Source organism: Arachis ipaensis, chromosome B10 (genome assembly GCF_000816755.2).
Source record: "Arachis ipaensis cultivar K30076 chromosome B10, Araip1.1, whole genome shotgun sequence".
NCBI classification, from domain to species: Eukaryota; Viridiplantae; Streptophyta; class Magnoliopsida; order Fabales; family Fabaceae; genus Arachis; species Arachis ipaensis.
Window position 1 is genome coordinate 31007172 of NC_029794.2, and position 7579 is coordinate 31014750.

Below are 7579 nucleotides of genomic sequence, written 5' to 3' on the forward strand. Positions count from 1 at the left end.
AAAAGAGCAATAAAAGAGGAAGAAAGCAAGCAAAGGTGCTAGGCGTGTGTGTGGGGCGTGCCACTTCAAGCAAACGCCAAAATCTTTAACTGGGCGTGGCACGCCAGCTATGATCTCCAGAAGAAGTTTCTCAAGTTGCACAATGGGCGTGGCACGCCATTGTTGGACGTGGCATGCCAGTTATGATATCCAGGAAGGAAATTTGAAGAATTACTATGGGCGTGGCACACCATAGATGGGCGTGGCACGCCAACTATACTTCTCAGAAAGGAGTCATGGAGCTTTACTATGGGCGTGGCACGCCACTGCTGGGTGTGGCACGCCAGGCATATGAACCAGGAAGGAGTTCTTGAGGAATTACAAAGGGCGTGGCACGCCAAGGCTTGGCGTGGCATGCCAGGTCTACTTACCAGAGGAGATTGCTAACAGTTTATTATGGGCGTGGCACGCCAGAGCTAGGTGTGGCACACAAACTATTTTGACTAGAGAGGAGTTTTGAAGATTTACTATGGGCGTGGCACGCCATTTCTGTTTTCCAGAAAAGGGTTCTTCAAGATTCACTATGGGCGTAGCACGCCAGTTATGATGTCCAGAGAGGGAATTCCAAGCTCACCAATGGGTGTGGCACATCAGAGGTAGGCGTGGCGTACTAGTAATGTTTTCCAGAAAGAGATCTTGAAGAGTTATCAAGGGCCTGGCACACCAAGCTGGGCGTGATACACCAGTTCTATCTTCCAAGCTGGGCGTGCACGCCAGTTCAAGTGGCCAGAGAAAAAGCTTGTCACATTTATAAGGGTGTGGCACGTCAGGTCTAAGGCGTGGCATGCCAGTACAATTGTCTAGAGGAGAAGGGAATGGGCAGCTTCAATGGGTGTGCCACTTGGTACTAGGGGCGTGGCACGCCAAGCTTGTGAGCCTAAACCACCATCATGGGCATGCCACGCCCCTAGTATACTTATGTGCTTGAGTTACTCTTTCCTTGGCGTATACTTATGTGCTTTCTTGACTTATGCATCGAGTGCTATTGATATGCCTCAATGTTTTAGTTGATTTCTCACTTACATGTTGTCGCGACCATGTTTGTGAGACACCTTATTCTTATTTGGCATTCTTTCTCACTTGCACTTTATTAATTTTCTCTCTTTCTCTCTTAGCTTAATGTTTACTCCTTCTCTCCTTTTCAGGAAGGTCGCCAAGAGAGAAAGGAGCAAGCTCCTAAGAAGGTAGCTAACTGGGAATTCCAACATCATCAACATCACCACAAGCACCTTAGTTGTAACACCATCCTTAGGCCAGTGAGAGTGGCGATTCCGTACCCACTGTGCTCATCTTTGCATCCACCGAAGGCGGTGCAATCTTTAAGTATAGGGAGGTTGAGGACCGACATCCATGGGTAACTACTTCCTTTTCCACCACCAATTAATAATTTTCTTTGTTAGTTAGTTGTTGCATTGTATGATAGATTGCATGATAGTTAGAGTTTGTACATATTATACCCATCTTTGTGTTAGGACTACTTGGTTGAAGTGATGATTTCTTTCCCAAGAAAACTGTTTTAGGGCATTCCACCAATTTGAATAAAAATTTTTGTAGAACTTGTTTGAAGGAATTAATTTTGGAATGTGGTTTTAGAGTTAGAACACACAAGCCTAGTGAGGTTTTGAGCCTAATTAATTGGTTGCATCTTATCAACCAATATTTTATTTTGGTGTCTGTTGTTCTCTCTAAGATTGTGATCTTTGTCTTTCTTGATTCTATATGTCCATTGTTCAATGTATGTATGCATGTATGTGATTGAGGCCTTTGTTTCATTAAAGCCCACATACCCAAATAGCCTTATCTTTTCATCATCCTTTGCCAACCAATGTTGAGCCTATTTGACCCCTTTTGTTCTCTATTTTAGCACACCACTAACTCTAAGCAGAAAACAATGAATGTCAATAATTTGAATCCTTGATTAACTTATACTAGTGAGAGTGTGCATAATTTAAGGTGGGGAAATTAGGTTTGGGAACGTTTGGTTTGAGAATTGGATATTTTATACTTTCTGTGAGAATGTGAAAAATTTTGGGCACATATTCATGCATTCAATACTTTAATCATATGCATTAATCTCTTGTATATATTCTCTACCATATATGTACATGTATAAAAATAGAAAAAAAAGAAAAAAAAAGAAAAGAAACAAAGAAAACAAAAGAAAAGAGAAAAAAAGAAAAAGAAAAAAATAAAGCAATAAAAATGGGACAAAAATGCCCCAAGATAAATAGTAATAGTGATGCATATGAATTGTATTTAAAAATTGGGATGCATGAATATGTAGAAAAGATAGTTAATGGGTAGTTAGGATTGCGTTTGATTACATTGATTGTTTTAGGTTAGGTGGAAAAGTTTAGGCTAATCAAAGATCCGAATTCTAGTCCACTTGACCAAATAACAATCATGCCTTGACCCTAACTCCATTACAACCCATGAAAAGACCTCTTGATATGTGTATCTATGCATTGAATATATGTTGATTGGTAGAAGAAGATCAAGCCTTATAAAGAAAGATTAGTAGAGAATTGAAAGAATCGACCCTCAAACACTAGAGAGACTAGAGTGTAAACACTTCCGGTGAGGGTTCGATGCTCAATCCCTTATTTCTTGCTTTCACGAGCTTTCTTCTTGCAAGTTTGTTTATACTTCATGTTGATATTTGAATTGGTGGAATTCATGAGCCCTACATGTTCATATATGTTCTTGGAGGTTGATTCATTTTTAACCAAGTAGGTAGAAGTATTTTGCATTTAGTTACATTCATGTAGATAGGTTGCATTTCATAAGTCCTACCATTCCCCTTCACCCTTTGTGGTTTTCGTGAGCTTAGCATGAGGACATGCTAATATGTAAGTGTGGGGAGGTTGATAAACCATAATTTTATGGTTTATTTTGGATTGAATTGAGTGGATTTTGTCAACTTTTGTCACACTTTATCTATATAATTTGCATGTTTTTAAGATTTCTTCCTAATTTTGTGCTACGATTGAAAACATACTTCCTAGGCCTTTAAATTAATAATTTTTAATCCTCTCTTATCACCATTCAATGGCGTGATGCGTTTGTTGAGTGATTTTAGAGTTATAGGGCTGGAATGGTATGGAGGATGGAGAGGAAGCATGCATAAGTTGAAGGACACAAGAAATTGAAGATTTGAGAAGCTGGTGCTGACGCGTTCGCATAACCAGGAGCATCATCCACCGATGCGTGCGCGTGGCAGACGCGTACGTGTGACCTTGTGCAAAGTTCGACGACGCGAACGCGTGACAAGCGTCACGTGCCTCACTTAAGGAAACACGCTAGGGGAGATTTTATCCTGATTTTCTGGCCCAGTTTCGAGCCCAGTCTGGAGATTAGAGGCTGGGAGTGAAGGAGGATGTAGACAACACATTCCATTAGCTTAGTTTTTAGAGATTTTTGAATTCTAGAGAGAGAAACTCTCACTTCTCTCTAGGGTTTTAGTGTTCTTGTTCATTTTCATTTGAATCTTTGAATTAGGTCCTTTTTAATTTCAGTTCTTGTTATTTTAATTGTAGTTTCTACTCTCCAGTTTTACTTAATACTCTTGCAATTTTACTTGTTTTGATTTTGATTTGGAATCTTGTTGGATTTTGACTTCTATTAATGCATTGAGCTTTCTTTCATGTCCATTGATGTTATTTGGTTCATTATTAGCAATTATTGTTAGTGGGTAGTTTTGATTTGGACTTATTTCTCAATTTTATAATGTCTTCTTTTAGTGCACACAAGGTGTTTGTGAAAATGCTTTTTATGATTATGGAGTAGATTTCTACTCTTGGCTTTGGGGTTGAGTATTGGAAACTTTTGAATTGTCAAGGTCTATGGTTGATTGAGTGTTGGAAGTTACTTGTTAGCTTGAACTTCACCAAAGCTAGTCTTTCACTAGGAGTTGACTAGGACTTGTGAACTCAAGTTAATTGTACCCACTTGACTTTTCTTCAATTGTTAGATGATAACTAAGAAGAAGCAATAGACAATTTCCGTCACAATTGGTAATGACAATAGGGATAGGAATTCTAATTATCTCCCCTAGCCAAGTCCTTTATATTGATCGATTGTCATTCACTCTTGTTAGCTTTCGTTCCTTAGTTCTATTACTCTAATTCCATATATTTTATTCACATATATTTCTAGTTGTAGTTATTTTAATGCATTCTTGCTAGTTAGTTAATGTTTGATTGGTGTTTCTAGTTATCTCAATTTAATTCTTAGTTGTTCGTTGCTTTTTACATACTTGTCATTTTACTTCTTTCACAAGCAACCCAAAACCCCAAAATTCCTAACCAATAATGTGTATTCTAATGCAAGTCCTTGGAAGAACGACCCGGAATTCTACTCTCAGTTATTGATTGGATTGTTGTGACATTCTAGTAAACTTTGATTAGGGATACTTCGTCAGTTTGGACTATGCTTGCAACGAAATTCTACTGAGAAATTCTAAACCGACATTTATCCTCCATCAGAATCCATGATTCTATTGTGATGCAAATTGTATGGATAAGTTTAATGAATATTATGATTCCTTTCATTGCATCTCAACATGATGATAAATTTATAGTTATAGGATTACTATAACCAAATAAATGTAACAAACAATTGAACTTGCATTGATGTTAATATGTCTACAAAGAAACTGAGTAGCTTAAAAAAATCATCTGCACATTCATATAAACTTAGAAAGTTTATTGATGAATATCTAATTAAAACCACCCAAACTCTCAAAGGTGATCATCAAAGTTTGACCGAAATAAACATATGAATAAAAACAAAAGTGATTTTTTGTTTAACTTTTGCATCGATAAGTGTTGCTTATTCAATCTTCTTCCCCAAGTCAATCTTCATGTGCTTTATCAATTAGGCCAGTGCACTCTTCATGCTAGCTATCTCTTGATCACGCTCCCTGAGATGGAGTTTCAATTCCCCTGTCTGACCTACTTGAGAGACCAAGTTAGTCATAGCTTCTTTCATCTCCGCTTGCAACTTCTCATACTTAGTGCGAGCCGCCGCAATTTCCCTTTCTTATAACAAAAGACACATCGAAGCATTAAAGACACATGCAAGTATTAACCGGTCAAACAAAATAAGTGTTTAACAAAAGCAAAAAGACACATCAATGTCCTAACTGAGAAGACACATCCACAGTAAAAAGAAATACTAATGAGAATCTCAATAGAGACACACACTGATAAGTCTAACAAAGAAGAAAAGTCTACAAGTCTCGAAAAGTAACATCGAAGTTCTAAATAGAAAATACATCCATTAAAGACACATTTAAGCAAGTTTTAAACAGAAGACACATCCAATAGAAGACACATCTGTTAAAAACACATCCAACACAAGACACATCTATTAAAGACACATCTACTAAAGACACATTCAGAAAATCACATAGTTATAGGGATTTGAACTACTATTTTTATTCAGAACTCCAAAAAATCACTTTTAGTTATGGAGATAACAACTATCTATTTTTTTTCCAACACAAAAAAGACTGAACTAAACCAAAAAAGTTAGATTTGGGATAACCATACATATAATTTCAACTATGAGCCGGTGCATAAAAATTAACTTTCATCGGAAGACACACCTATTTTATGAGAGTTTAAACCATTGCACCTGTTAAGGACTAACTTATAAACCAACAATCGATTCAGCCATAAAAAAATTCCAAGTTTCACCTTTCATTTTTTCAAGATCAACTAAGTCACAGGTTCAACACTCTGAAGACATAAAGTAATTCAACAGCAACCTCTATTAATCAAATAAATTACTATAATGCTAAAGACACAGTTAACATGTATGCGTGCACATTATTTGTTATCCAGCCAAAATGAATTTAAACTAACTAAACTTGCCAATATACATGACCAAGTAAATGATTTGTAGTTACAACACAACTAAAAGCAAGGATCATCTAGAAATCCATAGGGGAAAGAAAATGCCAAATGAATTATAAAATATATTAGAGCAAAAAATAAGTAACAATGCTTCTGTCACTACTTCGAATTTTCACTTTAGAGCCTTTTAGGATAGAAAATGCATACTCAATACCCATCGTTGGTAACTAGTTTTACTTAAGACCCCCCTCCATGATTTAATATCTTCGAAAAAAATGAAAAGACAACCATAATTCGGGGAAAAAAATTACTTTCTCTTGAATTTTAATTGATGCAACCCAGTTAAGTGCATGATTCTCAACATGAAAGATATTTTTCAGTGATGTTACCTTCTCATTGATATTCCTAGCAACCTGAAGCGCCGTTGTGTAAGCTTCACTAGTAGGAACACAGGGACAAACAGCAGGGGAGCTTGCTAGTTCTTCACCGAGGCAGGGACACTTCCACCGCGTGTGTGTTAAGGCAGAGCAACAGGAGGCGCCGTCGGGTGGTTTGTTGGAGGAGTGGATGCGTCTTCAATGGAAGGCCACCAGTTACATACAGCAGAAGCGACGGCGCTGGGATGACTTCGGGGAGCCCCTTGGTGGATCGCTGACCGGCGCGGCGGCGGTGCTGACTTGAATTGACGCCAGGGACCGAGAAAGGCTTCACAAAAGACAGGTTCGGCGGCGTTGAAAAGGGAAAATTGGGAGATGTGGTTGCACGGTTAAACTATGGGTTAATTAGGTTTACAATAGTAACAAAGAGAAATTTGAATTAACATAGAGTAATTAGGAATGTGGCTTTTTGAATGAAATGGGTTTTGGGGTCCAGCACAATGAAAATTGGCAGGAGTTGGCTGGATCCCTCTTGATTACATAGCGGAATTGTTGACTAAATTCTTTCAACAATAATGCTAGAGAATTAACATCATTCGGTCAACAATTCACCATAAAAAAGTCCAATGAAATATCTAAAAAAACTCTCATTCATCATTTTTTTATAAACTCTCTTTTACCCCTTTTTTTTCCATTTTTTCTTCCTCTCAACATCACAAATTCATCTGCCACCACTAGCAACTACGCCGGCTGTCGCCAGTCAATGCCACCAGTCAATAGTGGTCAATGTCGTCAATCACCTTAAATTCAAACTTCTTAATCCTATATTCTAAACCCTAAACCTTAAGTTCTGAATCTTAAATCATATAAACTCTATTTTAAAATTCTATGCCCTAAATTGCTTTTATTTTATTTCAATTTCAAATAATTTTTATTTGAATTTTAGATATTTTTATAATTTTTAGTTTTAGATGTCTTTTTATGAAAAGATTTTTGTTCATAAAAATATTTTCATGTCTAGAAAATATTCAGATATTTGTCGAAAAGACAAAAAGATATCTCTTTCTGTTGTAGCACATCTATAAAGATTTTAGAAATGAAGAAGACTTAAATTTGGCTCTATTTTAAATTATTAAAATTTCTTAGCTTTTAATCGAATATTATACCTCCTCTAAGTCTTTAGTTTAACATAAAAAATATTTATCTTCATTTTTAAATGTAAAATTATTTTATATGCGATTTATAAATGTTTTTTTTATTTCTATGAATAAATTTTTTTTGATAAAAAAAATTATGTGCTATATT

General features: G+C 36.5%; 1 long non-coding RNA gene across 1 annotated transcript; it reads right to left on the bottom strand.

Annotated features, from left to right (window-relative positions):
• Positions 4645-6865, bottom strand: LOC107622114. The gene is made up of 2 exons (XR_001616078.2): positions 6287-6865; positions 4645-5078 (listed from the first exon to the last, which is right to left on the bottom strand). It is a non-coding gene; the product is annotated as an uncharacterized LOC107622114 (long non-coding RNA).